Below are 23,827 nucleotides of genomic sequence, written 5' to 3'. Positions count from 1 at the left end.
TCCCCAACTTATCTTTCTCTCACAAGCAACAGGCAGGATGTTGTGGTCAATGTTTATGACTAAGTTACACCATGAAATATTAACTCCCCCTTGTTTTGAAAAACAAGTTAACCACATCCTGAAGGGGAAATAAGGTTTTTCACATACTGACTGAGTTACTGCTGGCTTTAAGACAGCCTCTACAGAGTGCACAGTAAGGTCTGTTTAATTAAGCTTTGTCAGGCTAGTCCTTCAGACCCTGCAGACACTTGGAGGAAGAGCCTCATCCCATGCAGAAGACAAGTGAAATTTGCATGGCAAATCCAAAACCACTAAAATGCTTATTTGGTGCATTCTACCACCATAATGTAAATGAGGGGGAGCTGTTCACTAGTATTTTTATCCTGATTTTCTGATGACACTCTGAACCTTTTTATCTTGCACTCCACACCTTTTCCTAATCTCTCAGGCAAGACTCAGACTGGGAGCACCATTTCTGTGCCTCTCTGCCAGTCAAGGAAAGACACTTTCCTGAATAGTCCTTGGTTGTGCCTGAGAGCTTTAGCAGAATTAAAATCCTGTAACACTGCACAAGCAAAAAGAGGGATCTACAAATGTGTGACTACTGAAGGATAGCACTGACTCATACATAAATTTATCAGCCAGATAGAGACATCAGTCTCTATTGTTTCAAACACCCATCCATGTTGGCTAGGACACCAGAGCCCTCATTTACATCACAAAATTGATTCATGAGCTCGGTGATACCTCCATGGTCAGGTTTTTCAGACCTCCCTGTGTACCACTGGGAAACTGGTCAGTGTGGGAGTATCTATGCCCTCAGTCATCCTAAAATGTCAGTCACCCAAGTCTCTGTCTAGGTCTTGGTCAAAACCCCAGAAACTGATGTTTTTGAGAAGATAGTTTGAAGTGTTTCAGCTCTGTGAATCATGAGAAGCAGGGAATATGCATCCATCAGCCTCTTACCACAGTTTATCACCCACCCACAGAGAAGAGAATTAGTCCCCACTGGCATGGGCTAGCTTGGTGGCCAGGCCTGTGGCTTCCCTAAGACTTTATTTCAGGTAGAATACGTGAAATACAAGGGCTGTGTCACAGCTGGTCAAAATTATGTTTCAGAGACATGATGCCAAGGATGACTACTGAAGATAGACCAGGCATCCTCATACTGTAGCCAAAGTGGGTGCAGGCTGTTTTCTTTATCTGGAGAAAACTATTTGTTTGGCTGTGTCTGGCCACCTTCTGGAAGCAAAGGATTAGCTTCATGTGTCAAGAAGTAGCCTACACTGGCTTAAATTAACTGGGAATGAGAGGGGAAGAGGGAACAAACTGCATAAATGCACTCTGGGGGAGAAGAGAGGTATCTGTACCCAGTGAGGAATTTTGGCACCGAGGCAGCTGATATCTAGAGAAGGGAGGTTAATGGGAAAGCCAATGCCATGTTGGACCACAAGATCCAGCTGGAAGAAGCAGATACCTGTGCAGATACACAACCCCTTTCCAGCTCTTGAACTTCTAGACAGATTGTCTGGATTTTTTATTTCAATCATTTCCCCTGTGAGGAGCTGTATAGGTCTATTTATTTTAGTTTGAGTTCGGAAAGAGCCTGTAGCCTCTGTGTCTTATTTTCTGTTGTTGTGACTTCCTGACTGCCTCCCACTAGCAGTAGCTTTTCACTTTACAGTTGCAAATCTATAATTTAGAGTCAATGCAGAACATGCAGCTTAATAAAACAGGAGGATATCATTATTTGCAGAAGAAAATCCATAACAGGGAGCTTTTGTACAGCCCAATAGTCAGATTGTGTGGGTGTGGCTAATTCCACAGAAGAGGGTAGTCTGCAGCTCTCCCAGCTGATATGAGTGAAGGGCAAGTTTCTGTAGAGAAATTGTGCTACACAGTAAAATATCCTTTGTTAAAATCAGCACCTTGGGATTTGGAATTATCCCTAAACAGGAAAAAACACGTTGTCCTGGAAGAGATCCAATGATACCAGAAAAAATGAAGGTGATGATAAGCAGAAGTCTTTAGTACCAAACATTTTAATAGTACCATCCGTATTCTCCTACAAATTTAATTGTGTCCATATTTGATTGTGTTCAGATGGCCTTTGAATATCTCCACGGGTGGAGTTACTATCCCTGGAGGTATATTCAAAAGCCATCTGGACATGGTCCTCAGCAAACAGCTCTAGATAGTCCTGCTTGAGCAGGGGAGACCAGATGACCTCCAGAGGTTTCTTCCAACCTCAATCATTCTTATTTCTGTGATAGTTTTGTCATACACAGAATGTTTGTCTAGAAATGTCAAAGAAGAAAGCCCAGGGTAAGAGTATAATCATTTGGATGGGAGAAATATTTTGCACATTAACAGTGCAATTCAGTAAGGAAAAGAAAAGGAGATTATCTGGCCTTATAGCTGTAGATAGAGTGGTCAGGAGCACTGTCACAGCCAAATAAAACACAAGAAGATAAGTCATGAGATACTTAACAAAGGACAAAAATACAGTATAGGACTTGAGAAGACAGTGATAGCAGTAACAGCACAAGGGCTTGAATACTTTGCCATCTCTCACAATGCAAGATGGAGGAGAACTGAACCTCAAACAGTTTCAATATTGCTGGTGTGAGGCAGGCTGCAGGGCGATGAAGCCCACAGCTCATGAGTAAAGTCTGTTCTGAACAAGTCCAGGGGAGATGTTGCAGACGGCCGGCAGAAACTCAGCTAATGTGGTAATTCAAGCTTACAGGGCCTGAACACAGTCTGAAATTTCTTGAAGACAATGTCAGGTCAGCAATGTCTTATTAGGCAGACACATAGGTGGGGTACCTTTGAAGCATACAAAAATATTCAGGCTTCAAGGTGTCTTAACATGATTACAAAAAGCAGTATGGTCACTACTACACCAAGGGCACTGTATGACACCATTTCACCTCTGTTATCTATCAACTTCATCTTCTCAGTGATGTGCATATGGGAAGATAAGATCTGCCCAGTTTAGGGCTAGTACTTGTTCAAAGGTATAAATGAGCACTTCTATAGCACAGAAAATTATTCTAAAATCACTAGTAATTACCGTGGTTTGACCTTTCCCTCCTGCCCATATGACTACACCGGTTTTGTCTAAGGCAGTATTCTTCAAACTTAAGTCTGGTCTAGGGTTAAGAAACTGCTCCCAACACTGTTACTGTTTTCAGAATAAGAACATCATCCAGAGATCCATTCACCCAAAGAAGCAGCTGGCTCTTAAGTCCCTCCAAACAGTGTTCTCTCTCCACCCAGTGTCAGAGCCTGGAAACAGCTGATGTGAACACCTGTATATGCAAATGCATGTATCCAAGCTGCAGATTCTTTGGTCTTCTATCTTTCTTTCCTTGACATTAATGCTCATGGCTCTTCACAAAGATGCATTCCTCTCCATTCTCACCTCTGGTCCTAAGGATCTATGAAGCAGGTCTGGGTCATGCTAAGTCACACAACAAATGTACCTGCCTCAGGGAGCTAGGAAATTTTCATCTTTGTAGATAAAGTTCATGCGTGTGTCAGACTAGGGGTCTGAATGTGTTGAAGCTGCTCATTGTGAGAATCTCTGCATCTTCTGTGCAATTGCTGTTGTGTTGTGCAATTTTCATTTGTTTGTTTAAGTTTCTGATTCACACCATTTCTCCTTTTAATGCAGACCTGAGAAACTCAAGTCATAAAAGAAATGTTCTGGTGCATGCCAGTCAGCAGCATGCCCATAACCCCTAAAGCTATAACTGAAGTCTGCTAGAAGTTACAGACATTTATTGCAGTGAAAACGACAAAGAGCATGACTTCCTAGATAAGTGTAAAAGTACTTGGGAAGGAACCCATTAATATGCCATCAAAAATGATCACCCAAGCAATGAGAATCAACAAGACAAGTCCTTCACTAGTGAAATTCTGCATGATTTGCTCAGAATGACTGCTTAAAGGTGTCTTCCCTCCTTCCCTGCCATGTGTTAGCAAGGCATTTTTTCTTCCCCTCTCTGTAATGTTTCTTTATGAAACATTCTGCCTGCCACCTGCAGAACAAGTTGCAGCTTTTTTTCACTAGCAAAAGGTAGGGAAAAGTCTGATATCCATGTGCTTATTATTCTTATTCAAAGCAAGCTGGTTACCTGCACTTCTCCCTCTGCCTCCTAACTTCCAATACCAAGAGACAGGATGGCACTTTGAGAGAACAGCTGAACTGTCAGCATAGAACGTCCCCAGGAGTCCAAACCAGCTGCAAAGAGAAAACAGAGCAGATGAGTCACAGCACCTCTGCGGGACTGTGCCCTTTTAGCATTGCAGCTGGTGCTGCAGGACCGCTGCAGATGTCTAGAGTGGCCTACAATGATGGAAGACATACAATGTCTGTGTCTAATTTGGCATCTTGGAAGAAGACTCACCTGAAGAAAAACATTCTCCCTTGTTGATCCTCCATGTTCATTCATAAGATGTGGAAAGGCGTGAAGAGCTTAAAATGCCCCTGAGATCTGATATAATGGGGCACCTAAAGTTCTTGGTAGCTTTTAAGTTCAAGATCGTTTGCATCCTCAGGGAGTCCTGCATCAGAATCAGTGCAAAAACTTTTGCAAATACTTGGGTCAACATGTTGACTAATGTAGCTCTTTTCTTTAGAGGACTCCAACAAGTAAGTCAGGTGGTTCAGGGAGGAGAGCGTATAACGCACCGTTCCCTGCTAAGTATGTGGAAGAAAATATGGCCTTCTTTACTAACACTAAATTTTATTGCTTTAGTTTTTCTGAGTATTTTTAAGTTTTACTGCATCTGCTGCAACACAATCCCATTTTGAATAAAGAGCTTCAGGAACCAATTTACTATCAACACTTTTATTTACACAAGCTGGCAATATTTATGACACTTAATCAAAATATGTCATATGGCAGCTTTCTGTAAATTTAAGCCATTTGGTTGCAGGTTTCGAATGGTTTTATAGGCTTATATTTATTTTTTATTATATTTCAGGGACTTTCATTTTTGTCTAGGCATCATCCTGGGCATTTCTCTGTTAGATTATTTTAACTGTAGAATAACTTCTACAGCCTAGCTGTTCAGAAAGCTACTTTGCTTTTCTGTGGAAGAGTTCATTAAAATGATGCTGATGTCTAGATTTCAAGTGAAAATCTAAACTACTTTACTAACTCCTGAAAATCTCTTCACCTGGATGATACTTAGAGCGAGTGTCATGTTTTAGCTAAGATAGCTGGTTTACATTCCTTTCCCAATAGTACTTCAATTTTGTCAACATTAGGAAATTTTAGAATTGAGTTTCTGCTTGGTGTAATTTTATGGCTGTTCTGCTCTAATCTATTTTAATTATTATTTTTTAAAAATTATTTTAACTTAGTAATATGCATATGGCATTCTTAGCCATCGTTTTACCCATTGGTAGCCCTTGGCTCACATCCTGGGTCAGGGAGGCTTCAGATCTTTTTGAACTGTATGAAACATTCAATCCCTATTGCTAACAATGTCTTGTCCCAGTTTAAGTCTGTAATTCTTTTCTGACTGCTGCTGAGCCTCAGGGGCATTCTTTGGCAAAAGTTCACAGATCGTTGTATGCAAAAGGTACATCTTCACCTTTCTATTGGGCATCTGCTGCTTGTCATTTTGACAGCTGCTCCTCCAAGTTGCAAATGCTTCTGAGAAGGCAGTTACCTTTAAGGGCATGCTGTAGGCAGAATGGGAATGCAGAGACGTTCACAGAGCCCAATAGGACTCAGAAGGTGCAACATCGCCATTTCTACTGACTAGTGATACCTGCAGCCATTCAGATACAAGGGCTTCACTCATCACTGGTAGAAAGCAGACCTCTGCCTGATAAAAGTAAGGTGCCATGCATTTTTTTCAGATTCTTCTGGTTTTACAGAGGGTGAAACTGCTGTTGCAACCAGGAACTTTGAGACCTGACTGTTAAAAGATTTCATCTCCAATCAGCTTCTCAGCCCTTCTGCTGCCAGCAGGTCATAGCACAGTACGTTTTGTGGCTTCTCATTATATAAGGACACATGCCACTCACAATGTGAACTTAAATAAAACTTTTTAAGTACTTTCAGGCAAATATTCACCCCTGGTACTTCAAGTTATTCCCCCTTGGTGGGCCTCAGAGATACAGTATGCTGTCTAACACCTGTGTGTCGCTTCTTGCCAAGCAAGTCAAAAGGGTGGTAGCTCTCTCGTGTGGCAGAGGACATTAAAACACCCTAAGTGAATAAACACCTTTCCAAGAGGTTAAATGGAAAAGTGTCATGAAGAACAAGGAACACTGAGTATCATGGAGAATATTTTGCTTTTTCTCTCATATTTATATATGGGGAGTGGAGTGTTTATGCTTCCAGCCCATACATTTCTTGCTTTTGCAGAATATATGGGAACACCCCAATCAAGATTAAATATCTCTAAGGTTTCAGTGCTCAGCCTCCCACAAGACACAAAGGATGGTAAATCTTCATAGCTAGAAAAGCTCTGGCAGCACAAGGCAGGACTCCCAGTCTCATTTATTTAGTGTCTTGGCTTCCTCAGAGCCAATAAGAATGTCACAGAAAGGGAGAAATTCAGGGACGGTATCAACATCTCTTTATGTAGACTGCTAGAGAAAAGTGACTACATCAGCCTCAAAGGATTCACAGGATTTTCCTCTGGCAAACTGTTACAACACAAACAAATACTTAGTCCAACCATATGTGGAAAAAAAAAAAAAGGAACACCTATCTGAACCCCTTTCCAACTCAGCCCCATGAACAAGCACATATCAAAGCCTCAGTCTTACCCTTGCAGAAAACCTTGTTTCTTCCTTTTTTTCATGTGATACCCTACTGTCTCCTAGAGCTAGAATAATTTCTCAACCTCGAGCCTTTAAGATGCTTATGTGCACAGCACATCAGCCTGACCTGGGGATTATTTAATACTTTCTTGCTAAAGGAGAGTGGGGAAGTTTGCTGCAAATTGCTCTTAAAATGGATCTGGATGTAATGTGGTTAATAATGCTTATTTTTAACTACTGTAAAACACATTTGGGTGTAAGAGCTACGTCTGTGATTATTATTGCATGTGCTTATATCTTCTTGTGCAAGGGTTGCATTGGGAATGAAGAGCATATATATATATATGCAAAAAGATACTCAAAGCAAACCCCAAACTTTCTAGGAGTTTTTACTTGGTAAAAGTAATTAAACTACATGAAATGAGGTGAAAAAAAATCTTCCTTTTTTTTTAATTGAATTCCATCAGTATATTCTTTTCAATTTAAACTTTATAATTGATCTCAATTATATCTGGTAAACCAGACTTTATTTCACTTTCTGGTCATATAACCTTTTATAGATACTTTTAGGAAGATAAACTGATTGTTTCTTGTTATACTTTAAGCAAAACCAAACTGCATAAAAATGGTAAATATTAAATAACGTTTTGTACAGCTGAATCCTTCTGTTATCATGTACACCATTACAAATATAATACAGTAAAGATATTCCTGTATTCTGCTGGAATAGAAAGAACCTGTCTGTTCTGTTTCCCCCAAATATTAAAAAGTTCCTGATAAAATTAGATATATTTATGTAAATGCAATCTCTTTCCTTGATCTCTCCTGCAACCTGCTGGTCAAAGTGTTTATTGTTCTCACAGTATCTTGACAGGCTGGAGAGGTGGGCCCATGTGAACTTCATGAAGTTCAACAAGGCCAAGTACAAGGTTCTGCACATGAGTCAGGGCAATCTCAAGCACAAATACAGGCTGGGTGATGAGTGACTTGAGAGCAGCCCTGGGGAGAAGGACTTGGGGGTGTTGAGTGATGAGAAGCTCAGCATGACCCAGTAATGTGCACTTGCAGCCCAGAAAGCCAACTGTATCCTGGGCTGCATCCAGAGCAGTGTGGCCAGCAGGTCAAGAGAAGGGATTCTCCCCCTCTACTCCAGTCTTGTGAGACCCCCTCCTGCAGTGTCCAGCTCTGGGGCCTCAGCATAAGAAAGACATGGACCTGCTCAAGCAGCTCCAGAGGAGGCCACAAAGATGATCAGGGGGCTGGAGCACCTCCCCTGTGAGGACAAGCTGAGAGAGTTGGGGGTGTTCAGCTGGAGAAGAGAAGGCTCCAGGGAGACCTTAGAGCGGCCTTCCAGTACTTAAAGGGGGCTATGGAAAAGCTGGGGAGAGACTCTTTATTAGGGAATATAGTGACAGGATGAGGTGTAATGGCTTTAAACTGAAAGAGGGTAGATATAGATTAGATGTAAGGAAGATGTTCTTCACTATGAAGGTGGTGAGACACTGGCACAGGTTGCCCAGAGAAGCTGTGGCTGCCCCCTCCTTGCAAGGGTTCAGAGCCAGGTTGGACGGGGCTTTGGGCAACCTGGGCTAGTGGAAGGTGTCCCTGCCTGTGGCAGGGGGGTTGGAACTGAATGGTCTTTAAGGTCCTGTCCAACCCAAACCAGTCTGTGATTCTATGATTCTATGAACATTTTCAATCTAATGAAATCCAGTAAATAGGTCAAATGGGAAAAAAAAAACCCAAAACCCACAAACAAAAAACCAAATCAAATATCCAAACCCCATAATAAGTGTTGTCTTTGCATGTGCCACAAATTAAACATCTTTGCTCTTTGTTTGCGTTCTTGCCTTACCAGCAGGTGCAGATGAAAACCCTTGCTATGTGATATAAAGTCTTTAGAAAGTCCAGCGACAGAAATGCACTGCTGAAAGAAGATGAATAGCTGAACTGAGATTCAAACAAACTTTATTCAAAGATACAAGCTAAGACAGCTGTAGAGTTGTAAATGATTTGTAACAGAAGAAATGGAGTAGAATATGGGAAATGAAGCACTGCTTCATCAGTATTTCTAAAGGGGCTTTAAACTGTAAGTGATTCAAGAAACCTCGGTGGTCAGAATGCCCTAGGCTGGAGGAAAGATGTCTTACTGGGATTAAGAGAGAAGTTTGGTCCCTGAAAAGCAGGCTAGGGTCATCCAAAGGTATAGATACCTTGTTAAACAAGGAGGAAGTCTGAAACGTTGAAGAATGCGGTACCAACTTTCTGGCTTCGGACAATGAAGAGGCTGATAAAAAATTGGATGAATACAAGTGCTAAAGTGTCTGGTGCCCTGTGATAAAGAAATTCTAGGGTGAGTTGTTGCATCTAGGAAGGCTACAGATGAGATGCACTCAGGAGCTGTGTTCTTCTGGTGAGGTTCTCTGCTCCTTTGAATTGTGAGGTTTTCTACAGAGGAGTTTCTCACTGTGGAAGGACCAAGTCACATCAGTCCCACCAATTTCTGCCTACAGACCTGTCTGGTTCTGGAAACAGGTAAGTGTGTTTGCTGTTGGGCAGGAATTATACATGCCACAAACCTGTGTATATAATACTTCTTTGATTTCATCAAACTGGGAAGTCAGGATGCCTTACATTGGAATCATTCTCTTCCTTGTGTACTGCAGTGACAATAGTGACTACACTGAGGGGTGTGCTCTTGGACAGTTGTAATCGGGCTTAGCGATACAGTCAGTCGGGGGAGGGCGGATGTTAAAGGACTGGCCTTAGAGATGGTCACTTGCTAGAGGACTCCAGTAAAATGATTTATCCTTTGATGTCCACTATGTGTGAAATAGGAGAGAGAAATAAAATTCTTTAAAAATTCTTATGTACCCAAATGCTGCAGGGACTCGGAGGAGGACAGAATGACTTAGAAAGACAGAATTGGTCTGTTATTGCTTTCAATTCTGTTCTGTTTACATGTGCTACAGTAGCATCAGTGGGAGAATTTCCATTTGTTGAACAAGTTTGTGTATTTGGAACTCTGGCTGAGATGTTTAAAACTGTTGAGTGATTTGATTTTCATCTTATAATGAACAAGGCAGTTTTTCCTCCCCACATCTCAGCCAGCTTTCAGTTGAAAATCTTTGACTTTAGTAGGGATTGCCCATAGCAGCTTGGAAAGCTAACAGTTTTGTATATAAATTGTTTTTGCATGCCAGACACAAAGGTTTCCCACTGTGAAAATTATCATTTGAACAATAGTAATTCCTTCCTCCCTCCCTTCCTTTATCCCTTCTTTACTTCCTTTTGTCCTTCCTCACTATGTTGTACAGTACTTCTGGAACCTGGGAATGGCACTCAAAGAAAAATTCCAAATGCAGATTGGGCTATGGCTGACTTACAGGTAAAAATTTATCTGGACGTGGTAAGAAGGGATTTTTTTGGTGGTGTTACACTGTGATGCCAGGAGTTGGAAGGGAACTTACTGCTGCAAAGGAACTACATATACTTTTCAATATTACCACTAGAACTCTGAGTAAAAACATAATCCCTGCTGTGTTTGCTACCCAAGAAAAACTCTGATCAGCTGCTGGTTCTAATTTTTTTATTCTTTCATTTACTGGAAGTAAATATGCTTGAGAATGCTTCACTGGAGTGGAACCGATTGGCTAAGCTATTCTGGAAGAAATGCCCAGAGTTTTGTTCAGCTGATCCTGAATATCCATTCAAAATATTTTTCTTCTCTATGGGGTGTGACTCAGAAAGAAGGATTGTATTCATGAGAAAAGTAAAAGATGTAGAATATATGTTCTTTTTGCTCTAAAGAAAATCTGCGTATATTCAATTATTTCAGAAGAGTTACTGCAGAATTATTTATTTCATCACAATTACATCAGTTACCTTTTCTTAGCAAAAGTATGGCTGTTTTTTGAAAAGTTGTTCATTTTAATGGATTTTTCATGGCTTTGAATATTTAATCCCTGCATATAATACTCAAGTTGTTTTCAGATAGAAAGCATCAATACTTCTCTGTGATATGGGATAGCTAAGATTCATAATGTGCAATGAAAACATCTTAAATTTCAGGAGAGGATGGAAATCATGTTTTTGTAAAGGACTGAGCTGCTGTGGGCGCGATCATTGAGAAGTTCGTATTCATACGTGGAATACGCCTGACAGTGCTTTCAGGTAAGCTGCTCTTTTTATCTAGTGAAATATGAGATGGTATTTCCAAGGCCCTTGCTTCCATTTAAAATTCCCAAACATGAAAAAGTCGACAGGAGCACAAATAATTTCCCTGCCATCTACAGCAGCCAGTTTTGTGAAATAAAAGGAAGATAATCAGTAAAATCCTGCTCACAGGAGGTTCTTTCAAAGCATTGTCTAATATAACAATGAAGCAGCTTCCAAGAGGTGACATTCAGAACAGAAATTGCAGCCAGGTAAGAAAAATTGGGAAAAAACACTGCAAATAGATGGATATGTGCAAAATAGATCATACTATTCCCTGTGCATTTAAATGAACTTAAATTAAAATAAAATTACATTAGCCAGCTGTGTGTATTATTTTTCAAGGCCAACATGAGCTGAGATCTTTGCTACTGAATCATGTGTTATCCGTTTGATGTCATTCTATAAATTCAAGCCTGCTTTCTGACACTACAAACTGATTGTGGTTGCCAGTCCAGTCTCACATTAGAAAAGGTTTGAAAGCTACTGCCTGTTTATAGACAGGAACGCAGTGTAGGATGGTTCGTCCTCTGGGGAAGGATTTGAAACTATATTTGAGAAAGGAAAAATTAGGATTAAAATCCTACAATGATTATTTTCTGTACATCAGCAATTTGAAAACTAGTGCATGAAATTAAAAAATTATTAGATGCTGCTTTTTTTTTTTTTTTTTAACTCAGATGAGTTTTTCCAAACCTTTCCATAGTAGTGAAAACACTTGTGGCAAATACCAGCTTAATTCTTGTCAAGGGGGTATATCTGACACTAAATCCCACTCAGTGTAAGAATTTCTGACATTTTTTTTCTGTTTTTATATTTTTTGCCTGAAAGATTATTTCTTCATGCACTAAGTCTACCTGCTTAAATTAATTATTTGTGAGTTAAGCAGAATTAGATTGAGAGCTGAATCTTGAGAAACTATAGTTAGAGATGTGTACACAGTCAAGAAGAATGACTCCAGTGAAGCTAAGTAAGGCCTGTCATTTAACCTACTTGAAAAGAGCCCTCAATAGTTTTGTGATGGGACACGGTCCCAGTAACTTCATGTAAAGTTCTCAGCTGCTGCGTAGTGCTGGTGTGCCAGCTCAAAGCGCGTCTTTCAGAAGGGGATATGTCTGAAATTCAATGCAAGTAGGTCTGAAAGCAGAAATGGTTATTTGCATAAATGTATGCAATGTCCCAAACTAAATTGTTTTAGAAATCTCTGCACTATAATACTAGCTTTCAAGCAGTTTGGAGCCTGCCATTAGAAATCACAAACGTGAGCAAAGTAGCGCCCAGTGACAGGATGAGAAGCAACAGGCACAAACTGAAACACAGGAGGCTCCGTCTGAACATCAGGAAACACTTTTCACTGTGAGGGTGACTGGGCACTGGCAGGTTGCCCAGAGAGTTTGTGAAATGTCCCTTGTTGGAGATATGAAAAAGCTGTCTGGACATGTTCTTGGGCATCTGGCTCCAGACGGCCCTACTTGAGCAAGGGGGTTGGACCAGGTGACCTCCAGAGGTGCCTTCCAACCTCAGCCATTCTGTGACTGTGTGGCTGCGTTGTCTCCTTTCTGAAAGATATGGTAATGTAGTCTGAATTTTTTAACCTTAGTCTGTAAATTGAAACAGACTTTCCTTTGGAGAGGCTTTTCTCAGGTGCTATAGATTTGGGTTCAAAAACATTAAAAAGAAATTGCATTATAATATTAATTGGAAAGATTAACTTAACAAATAAGATATGTTATTTTGTATAGACATGACATTAGCTAGTGTGTGGACAAGGACAGCTGGATAATAACGCTTGGGACTGGAACTAGTCTGAAAGCAAATTCTGGTAAGAACAGAAAACGTAGGGGTAGAGGTGGATGTGAAAGGCCATTCTAACAGTTACGAAGGGAGGGCTTGAAAAGAATGAAACTGGGAGTGCAAGATCAGTTTCCCTCAGTAAAAACTCACGTATTTTAGAGTAGGTCAAGCTCCTTGGTCAATACCTAACAGAGACCATATGTTGCTGACAACAGTATGAAAGCTGTGCAGGTTCTGTCACACAGTGTCTGGCTTTAGGAGCATGCACAATTACTGTAATTAAACCCTGTAAAGGGCACGATTCTGTAGAATCAGTGCAGATTTATTTCAGCTTCTCTGTTCTACAGATGAAGACAAAAGTTGAAAGGAACCATAACAAGAATTTGTAGCAGTTTCCTCTCACTTCCATAACCTTGTCTAGTGTGTGGGAGAGCTGAATTCCCCTTTCAGGGATGGAAGAGGTTTGAATGAATCCTGCTGTGTACCTAGGGTCACCCGTGCTGAACTCATGATACAGGGAAGAAACCCTGTTGTAGCGGGGATCATACAACTGTCCATATATCAGGAGTGGACCTGTGATAACTGACTCCATCTGTGTCTGTAGAAAAGGGTTTTCACTCTGTAGGATGGAGAAGCCATGCACAGAATCTGGCTTGGAGGTCAACCAATCTGGGACCTGAGCCATTTCATTAGAATTATTAATAAGACACAGCTGTATAGGAAAGAAAAAAAAAGGGTACACCAAACTTCAGTCAAAGTGTAATGCTTTCAAGGTATTAAGCTGAAATACTTAGCATAGGATTGCAATAAGCCTCTGGTGGACCTGAAGATGCTTCAGCAAAAATGAGGTTTGGGAATAGTATCCTTAGTGCTATAGTATCCCACAAGTAACGGAGGAGAATTTTAGACCATGTCCTGGAACCTTCTTTAGTACTGAATAGTTAAAATAGTGTATCAGGTGCAAACTGGCTGTTCTGTAAATATTTTCATGGTGGCACAACATTGAACAGTTCATATCAAGACACATATTTGGAAGTGGATAGATTTGCATATGATTTCAAGTAAGTCCAAATTGGGGAAAACATCCCCACGGAATCTGTTGTTTACAGCTGAACTAGACAAACAGGATCAAATCAGTACTTGTTCTCAGTAACTCAGCAGCTCTGATTCTGTATCCTATTAATTCAAAGTGAGCACTTAAGACCATTTTTAACATAGTGTTTTAATTCTCAACACCACTATAGCTGACTGTACAGCTCTGTAGGGTGCCCACTGCAGTAGAAAATTATGTGCTTTTCTAGTTTTACAGTGCAAGCCTAATAGAGTATTCTGAGAAAGAAAGTGGTAGGGAGAGAAGCATGTAGTTGTCTCAAACAACTTTTCTAGATTGAGATCTTGGAAGTATTACTCTGAACTTGCTTAAAGAAAAGGCCACATTCAGCACAAGGCTGAAGCATGTGATTCTGCTTAAGTTGTGAGAACTCAGCAAGCTTCAAGTTCAGGTTTTTGTAAAGCTTCTTAGGTTCTTGTAAAGTTTCTTACAGTTGTGATATACCGGTTTTGAGAAAATCGTCTTTGGTCAAGGAACAGCTTAACAATAAATTCAAGTAAGTCTGAAGAACACTAAAGAACCTGATCATTCCAGAGCAACTACTGAGCAGCAGTACAAGGTTGCCTGGAATTGGGTGGCTTCCACAGGTTTTTAAATCTGAGTTCTGAGTGGCATTTTGAGGTGGTGTGTGTTATAATTTCCATGTCAGTGAGAATGCTGGTAGTGGCAATGCTTTCAGCTTTGGGACAAGGACTCTTCTGAAGGTAAATTCAAGCAAGTATAATGGAAGAAGAAAAAAAATCCCACATGTTGGAATAAAGAATTATCTGAGTATATTCCACCACTGTGTTCGCATTAAGTTTTCAGGCTTACTGATTTGTAGCTAGACATGTGCAGACAAGAAGAGATAGTATTGAATTTTGGGGCTGCAATGCCAGTTTCTAGGAATCTCTGTTCATATACTGGAATGTAAATAGAGGCAGAAAGTGGGTCTGAGTTGCTCTGTAGAGTGTCTGTCTATAGTTTTATTTGTAAAGGAAGATTATGGAAGCGTTTGTGGTTTGCTTTTTTTTTCTCCTGAAACTTGAAATGTGAGAGCAGAGACAAATTCATATCTTACAGAGGAATAAATCCTTAAGGCTTGGTTATAATTTTTGTGCTGTTTGGGGGATGGGAGGCATTTGAAAAAAAAACCCAAAGTGAAGAAATATCACTATTGTGTTTAGACTCTATTGGATATGAAGTTTAGATAGTTTTGATGTGAGATGTTTCAATGTTGCAAGTTGGTATAAGCTGGGATAAGATAATCACTAACTGAGGTGGTCGAAGCAATACAGAAAAATTTCCACTCCTGTCTTGCATTTTCTTATCCATCTTCATGGCTACAATTAATTATTCTGACTTCTGCAGTTGCTGTTATCATAGAATGATGCAACTGCAATCTCCTCTGCGATAGATGTGAGCTGCGCTGGTGAGAGAGGCTCTCACAGGAGTGGGATTCACAGCAGCAAATTGTCATGAGAATTTTTACTAGGGTTTCTTCAACACCCCAGGAAATCTATGTATACACATCAAAAAGTCAAAAGCTACTGCCACCATTTTTGGTAAAGCTCTTTGTCACAGTGAAACTCCATAGGTGCCTATGAAAAGCTGACTTTTGGAAAGGGGACAAGGCTGGCTGTTCATCCAAGTAAGTGCCAGAAATAAAGATCTCAAAAACTGAGCTTGATGATGCTGTGATGAGCTTTGACGTTTAGGGATTTAAAGATAATTTCTTCCCTTAATGAGAAACTTTCCAACTACCTGTGTTTCCACAGTTGGTGGATGTGTCACCTTTCTGATAAAGAATAAGTGAATGTTCATCTTGAAATTGTTGGATTTGTGAGCCCAGGTTTACTCTGTTTAATACAAAGCATTCAAGATCAGTCTGCTAGCCCAAGGTGATTTTGCTTTTATTTTCATCACTGGTTTTTGAGGTGGTTTTTTAGAGTTAACATCTTCAAGATAAGAAGTGTGCTTGAAAAATGTCTGTGCTTTTCTACCGATTATAGAGGGACACTAGGACATCTGTACTAAGTTTAGATAACTCACATGTGTAGGAAATGTTTCTGGTCTGTCTCAAGACGTCGAATTTCCTTGAACATGTAGTTCAGAGTGTCAGTTTCTTTGCAACATGTAAAGGTTAAGTTCTTTTTTTAAAGACTTTTCAAATGAAGGCTTTTATGAGTTTTACAGTTAGAAATTGAAAGATTATTTAATAAGTGGGGGAAAAGTCTGTCATGGATCAAAACTCTCCATGCCAGGATTTTGTAAAGCTCTGCTGTGATGTAACTTTGGAGGTGGCAATCAAGAGCTTACATGTGGAATAGGAATGCACTTAAAAGTAAAGCCATGTAAGCCTAAAAGAAATGTGAAAGGCTTTAGAAAGCAAGTGCCTGTTTCTGAGGATTACGTGCATACAGATGTGGGCCACAGATGTGCAATAGTAAGTTCATTAAAGTTACTGCGTATACTGAGTTCTCCCTGCAACTGGTAATTCACCTTCAGGAATGGAAATAAACTGGTGATAAAACCAGGTATTTCTTCCTAGTGAAGAATTGCCTTGTAAATGTTTTCATGGTTGAAAGTAGATGTGTAGATAAGATGGAGTGATAATTACTCCTTGGTGAAAGAAATCAGTTTCCAGTTTAAAGAGGAAATAAAAGAAAGGGACACATACAATTATATGTAACAGGTTGAGGGTAATGTCTTTAGTTGAGCCACAAATCTCATTCAGTAATAAAATATGGATATCATCATTTAACATTCACAATTGCATTTAGTTAACTTCTCTTCCCGGAAATGAGGAATTAAGAAGACAAATATATTTCTCTGGGTAGTTTTTGTAAAGCACTTGCTGGCTGTGTGAATACAGGAAACGTTGAGAAATTAACATTTGGACAAGGAACAAAAATTGTTGTAATACCAAGTAAGTGACAAGTGAAGAATTTAATACATAAAGACTAACAACCTAACTTCTGTTCCCAAGGTTCAGCTTCTCATATCAACCCAATTTTACTAATTACACATTCATGTGCTTTTTTTAAAAGCATTTAAGTTGTTTGAAGGTTTAGGAAAGTTTGTTCTGGCAAATATCCATAAGACTGAAAAACCTTTCAATATTTATCTTTCTTATGCCAACATATGGCCTTCCCAAATATACTGTGTTACAAGGGCAGTGGTGTGGAATGATTCAGGCAAATCTTTTTAATTCTTTTAAAATTAATATGTTGGCACAATAATGGTTGCAGAGAAATGTTGCAATGCTAAATACTGCCCTCTTTTTGTATTCATGCTTCATCTGAAATATCTTACATAGAAAAAACAGGGAAATGTAAAACTTGTCTGCTCTTACAGACCCAAAATATATACAGATGTGGACAGTAAAGTATTAACTGAGGCCATTTGTGATAAGGTTTGGTTTAGCAAAATTTTAACTAACAAAGGTAAATTTCTGTGGATACAGTCATCAACACAGCAAGACATTTTGCTTTATACTGGCTTCTAAAGATTTTGGAAAGGCAATGTTTATCATTCAGTGATTGGAAGTCTGTTAAATTCTTCCTGTAGTAGTTTACATAAAGCGCCTTGTCACAGTGTGACTGATGGTTATGGAAAGATCACTTTTGGTGGAGGAACTCCCCTGTTCGTGCTTCCAAGTAAGTCTTCCAGTAAAAATACTTATCTCAGATCATAGTGTTTCAGCACATCCCAATCCAGTGACAGTCCAGTCAGCGCGACTCCTGTGTCCTCAGCAGAGCCGGATGCAGAAATGTTCTTGTGCTTTGGTCATAGATATCTTCTCCCAGGGATTCAACTTGAATGATGAATTCATGTTCATCTTAGAAGTGTGCAGCAGTATAAATCAGACAGGCTAACTTCAAGTTTCTTTTAAATTCTTTCCTGCCCTTGCAATTCCAGTGAGGTACTTTTATAAAGGAGTTTGTATTCAAGCCCTTCAGAGCCAGGTTTTCATTTCCAAGCTAATATCTGATAAAGTGCATTGGCTTTTTCAGGGGCTATGAGACAAGTAGCTACTAATTTTTCTAATTTTTGAGACTTCAGCAATGCAAGTTCAAAACTGCTGCATTGTCATTGAAAGTTAAGCAATAAAGAAGTAATTGGAAGTTTAATGGTCCTCCCTTTTAGACTTAGATATTCGAGCTACTTAAAATGTTATCTTGTTCTACTGAAGTTGATTGACTTCATTGTCTATTGAAAACCCATGATAAAATGGTCATTTGTGCTGCTGTTGAGAGAAAGATAGCCCGCAGAAATGGAAACCAGCAAAGTAAAATGAACTTTCTTTTCACTTACTAGAAAGAACTCAGAACAAACTTTTGTTAATGAGAAAGAAATTTCCAGGTTGCAGTTTTAGTTTAAAGAAAATCTCTGAGGAGGAAAGGAAGGAAAACAGTCCAGACAGCATTTCCCATAAAATATTTATCTATATATGACTGGGTTTTTTCCATTTTGCATTATGAAAGGCACAACTTTTTCTTTATAGTCAGGTCCTGGGACTCACCAGGATGCTTTTAGCCAAGAAATACTTAAGTTCAAACTTCAGAGTGGATTTTTGTAGAAGACTCTCAGGCAGTGCAACTGTAGGAGGGAGAAAGTGGATATTTGAACAGGAGACACAGTTAGTTGTGACACCAAGTAAGTGTAGTCTAGTTAACAACACTCAACTTTTTACCTGTTTCTCTTCACACTCTTGAAGATATGGAGATCTATCTGGCTTTGAAGGTAAAGTGGTGGGGGAGAGAAATTGAAAACTGAATGTAAATCATAAGACAAATACCCAGTGGTATTAAGCAGTTTATTCTAATGAGTGTATGTCTTCACATAAGACATAAAAATTCCTATGGTATTCTTCTAGAAGGTGGTCAAAGGCCGGGGGGCATAGATTAGTAAGTGATCAGTAAGTGACCAAGTTTACTGAAGGACGTGAAAATTCAGTTTGAAGCGCCAGTTTCACTTGCTCTGAATTAAAGTGAAATATACCTGAAATTCCAAAGCTATTTTGGAAATGTACCCAGCTCAAGTTATTGGTCCATAGTGCCAACACGTAGAGTGTCATGCTGCTTCTGTTGTGACAATTTCAAATACTGCGGGAATCTTGCACTCAGTTATCCCGTCTGTGTTATGTAGGGGTCAGACTAAACAATCTTAGTAAGTCCTGATTCTTGATTTGTGATCAGAATTATATTTCTGTCAGATTTTGCCTTAGATTCGTAGGTGAGAAATTGTCATTCTGATGAATTCTGTGACAAGCATTTCTCTTTTTCAAAGTGCAGAAAATACTGGGGGTGAGAGGGAATGCTGGCAATGAAAAGTGGTATGTAGAAAATCATAGGAGGAAACCCAAGGTTTGTTAGTAAGTGGGCACCTCAATGTGTACGTTAATTCAGCTACAGACTCGATTTGATGAAGATCCTATTCAAAACACAGTGAATGATTTATGCCCTGATGAGGTGCAAAATGGAGAACTATGTGGGGTTGCATTCATGAAGTCTCCTTTACTGCATTTCTAAAAACCGTACAGAAACAAGTCATCCACTCAAATATATGTGGGGCCACACAGTCTATGCAATGAATAGCTGAAATGTGCATATCCACCACAGAAATTAATTAGGAGTTTGATTAATTATTTGACTTCAAGGGGAAATTCTCTTTCTCTCTCTCCCTTATATTTTAGTCTGCAGATAAGATCCAAACTCTTAGTGAGGAAGAAAGAACAAAGGTTTGTATTTAGGGTGCAAGAATTTTCCGGTCCAAGTAGCTTACACAATGGAAAGGTTTTAATGAGGTTTCAAATATATGCCTAGATTTTCTTTGTTGGGTTAAGTCTGGGATGGGACCATCTTAGTTCATTCCTGTCCAGAAGTCATCACAGATCAGGCGTTTCCCTGTTTTGTGTCCAATTGCAGAGCAGGAAGTTTTTGCAAAGGAATTAAATGATGTGTGAATTCAGGAAACAGTTATAACAAGTTGCAGTTTGGCAAAGGAACAAGGCTCAGTGTTAAACCAAGTAAGTGCATGATCTGAAAAAAAGTATCTTGAGAAGTATTGGGGAACCTGATGCTTGGAATTGGTAGTACTTAATGATCATGGGAAAGGAATCTCCTTCCATATCTACTGCTTCTAGGGCTGAAATGATTGTGTGGCTGGAACATTCATTGTAAAGGCAGCAGCAAGAAAAAGTCTGGGGTTCTTTGTAAGGTCTGGTAGTAATAGCTTATGGAGAGTAGCTGTTATGAGAGGAGTCCTTCTTACAGTAATTACAGTGGAAAGTTTCTACTCACACAAAGGAAACAAGGACTAGATTCCCAGCAAAATTAAAACAGTGTAAATCATCCTGGGGAGTGGCAGAGAGCTGACAAATCTTTCCCCAGACTACAGAACTGTCTCATTTCTCAAGCTGTTTGAGCTTCATGGTATTCCTCGGTAGAAAGAGCCATTGTCAACAGTATAAAAGAATGCATTTTCCTTGTGCTTTTCACATCTATCCCTTTTGAAGATCACCTCATGGGCTAATCACGTGTGGAATTGCATGAGCAAGAAACAGAGAGAGAAGAAGATGTTTTTTCAGAGAATTAGGAAGTCTCTGCTCTATAAAAGAAAGTGATTTAATATGCATTAACAGAGATAAAAGAGCCTGCAGAAGTTCTGTTCCTGTCAAATACTGGACTAGATGTCCTAGCCAGACATTCTCACTGCTCAGTTACATCTTCCTCTGCAGAACTGTTCAGGACTGGGGAATGAAGTGGTTCTGGTAATGTTTCTGTCTCTTTACCAAGGCACAGCTTTGAAAATGTTAATTGTATGATTTCTGTAGAAAGGGTCTTAATTTATTTCTGGCTATGCCAAAGCACCCCATGTTCAGGCACTTCATCTTTCTTGACCTGTAAAAAGTATTGACATGAAACCTAATAGGAGATAAAGAAGAGACAACCCAGCCTTCATTTTGTGGGGATATCTAACAGGCATTTTACATGTATAATTTTATTTTGATGACTAGAGCCTCCTCTCATAGAATCTGAAATGCGCAGAAAAACATGTGGTTTTTTGTAAGGGAGCTTTTGACAGTGTGTATTCAGGAAATGCAGCCAGAGTCATCTTCGGAAGAGGAACCAGGCTCCTGATAAAGCCCAGTAGGTATCTGTTCACCAGTATGATTAGGAAAGACAGAGTACTCTAGGTCTCTTGTCAGACCTTCCTTAAAATACAGAGGGAAGAGCTTCTTTAAAATATGAAAGAAAGAGGGGAAGGGGAAGAAGAGCACATTCTAAACAATTCACTTTTAACTTCTGTGTCATGTTGATATGAGTGGAACAGGTCAGGAATTGCTATTGTTCTGCTAAAATAAATGAATGACCTCTGTGTTGTGCAAGCACCACATTAGTCAGGATGAACCCTACAGGGGAATATATCTGAGATTAGTGTTCATGAATAACCTTTGTTTGCTCAAAAGATTAGATGAAACTGGTTTCTGGGACTTAGGTTTGGATCCCTTACTGGGTTCATTGCCAACTGAATAAACAAGAAAAATTAGGACCTTAAATTGGTTTTCTCTGGGAGTTTCCTTCTGTTTATTCTTTCTTGGCTTTTTTCTCTTACGGATCTGGTCCTTTGCTTAGCTTCTGAGATTGACTAGCTGGCTGATCTGTCTAAACTCTTCCTTTAGACCATGAGAAGTTTTAGAAACAATTATGTTAGTTGTTTAAAAAAAATGGTGGAAATTTCATCAAGCTTCGATATGTCTAACAGTGTGTTCTGGCTTTTAAAGGCAGAAGCTTCTCCCTTTACAATTTTTGTATAGAGGCTTATTACTGTGGGACAACTGAGTCTTCATGGAAACTCACCTTTGGGAGAGGCACAAAACTATTTATGAAATCAGGTACATCTTAAAACAAAGAGTTGTTTTGCATTATAAATATCAGGCTGAGATTCTCCTGTCCTAACTACAGCAAAAAATTGTTCTACTTAAAAACTGTTCAAGTAGCTTCAACTGTGTTATGCTAACAGGGTAATGGGCTTGATTTTCTGCTTCATGAATTTCAGAATTGTTTTTATCTGCATTTGTATAGAAAGATCAGAGTCATGCAACTAAAAAGATGTACTAATTTGGAGTCAAAGGTATGTGACAAGGATGGTACCTATTTCCCCTTGATCTCTTCTGAAACATGCATATACTTGTCTGGACCAAAAGTTGTGTGTGTTTTTTGTTAATGGGTGTGTCATTGTGCGAATTCAGCATATGACTGGAAAGTCACCTTTGGAAGTGGTACACAACTGATGGTGAAACCAGGTAGGTAGAAACCCTGAAGGAGTGAAGATAGGAAAGCCTAATTCCCCTTTCTGTGAAACAGCCATTAAAATTCCGTTGTTCTTTCCTGGGCAATTGAAGCTCAAGGTTGACCTTGCGTCAATGAAAAAAAAATCATTATAAAGCTAAATGCCTGTTTGGAGGACTGGACTCTCCTGTACGTGTCACTGAGAGCTATAACATTTGTGAATGTTCAAAATTAGTTTAATGCAGGTTCTAGAGCAATGGCTGTAATAACATTTTTCTGGGCAGCCTTTTTTGATATCAATTGTCCTCATGAGAGGACAGAGAGAAGCATCCATCCCAATGGACTGTATGATGGATGTTTCTTTTTCTCCAAAAAGAATAAGCAAATCACTTTCTACACCTGGAGAGAGGAGTCCTACACAAATACTCCTTTTCTTCACTGCTACATGTTCCCAGAAATCTCCTAGACCTGCAGGGACATTCACTGCCCTTTTATTTCCATTGCCCAGAACCTTGTCCCCATTCATTTTCAAAAGTTGTGGTTCTTGTTTCTGCTGGGAAAACTGTCTTACCTTTTGCTCTGTTTCTCCTGCTTCTGGCTACAGACAGGTTTTCATCCAGTTTTTCAATCCTCGGCAAAAAAACCTGGGCTGTCTTGGAAAGAGATTTGAACAAGCAGAGTGTTGTTTGGGGAATCAAGAAAGGTATTTTGAAGATTTACACTATGTGCAGGAAGGTCCAGGAAAAGATCTCTGCTTTTAATGTAGATCTAATGCTGAAAGAGGAATTTTGCTGTTAATCCTTGTAGCATTTCTTCTCATGAATGAAAGACAAATCTTGCAGTCAGTGATCATCTCTGTCAAAATTGAAACAGACCAACAGCTAGGAAAATCTTTGAAGGAAATCTAAGTTAAAGTTACCAAGGAATTTACTTGGGTTGACTAAGTTAAAAGAAATGCCAAGCAGGAACTAATAAGCTACTGGAGGAGAAAAAAAAGGGGGTTTTTTGAAGACAAGTACTGTGTGAATGGCTATGGAAACAAATCCACCTTTGGAAGTGGAGAGAAGCTAAATCAAGTAAGTTTTAAACTTTTTTCTGTTCTATATTTTATAAAAAAAAAAAAAAAAAGACACACAAAAAATCGTACTAGTGATGTATTTTATGAGTTGAAGAAAGGCCTACTAAGTATGCCCTAAATTATTCAACTCAGTAAATTGTTTAACTCTGTTAGAAATCTACTTCCTTCCAGATAAGCAGTGTGGGGTCCTCAACCCATTTGCTTGGGGACAGATGTGCCATGCGAGCATGGATTCCCTTTCTCTCTAAGGATGCCCACATCCAAACTTGTGTTCTTGTTGAGCTGAAAATCACACTGCCCACACTCGGCAAAAGGATGACTTCAGTTTTGCCTAGTAAGTGTCGTCACCTTCTTATAGTCTCCTTCCATGTAGGGCAAAGCTGCCCAGTGAGCTTTCCAGCATCTCTCTTCCTGGGCTTCTGGATCTGCAGCTGTGGAGTTACCTGCCGCCTGCTCTCCTCCTAGAAAGGCTTTGGCTCAGGGCAGAAGCAGCAGTCCCTCAAAACAGGGTTTGTACCCACAGGTCAATTGGTGCTCTTGATCCCCCAGACAGGTCATGG

At 39.6% G+C, this 23,827-nt stretch overlaps 1 protein-coding gene across 1 annotated transcript in view; it reads left to right on the top strand.

Moving 5' to 3' along the window:
* The window catches only part of LOC141953260 (uncharacterized), a 101,031-nt gene that overhangs the window by 28,643 nt on the left and 48,561 nt on the right, over positions 1–23,827 (top strand). The window lies entirely within an intron of this gene.

Source organism: Strix uralensis, chromosome 22 (genome assembly GCF_047716275.1).
Source record: "Strix uralensis isolate ZFMK-TIS-50842 chromosome 22, bStrUra1, whole genome shotgun sequence".
Taxonomy (NCBI): Eukaryota; Metazoa; Chordata; class Aves; order Strigiformes; family Strigidae; genus Strix; species Strix uralensis.
This window is presented reverse-complemented; position numbering and strand designations above follow the sequence as displayed.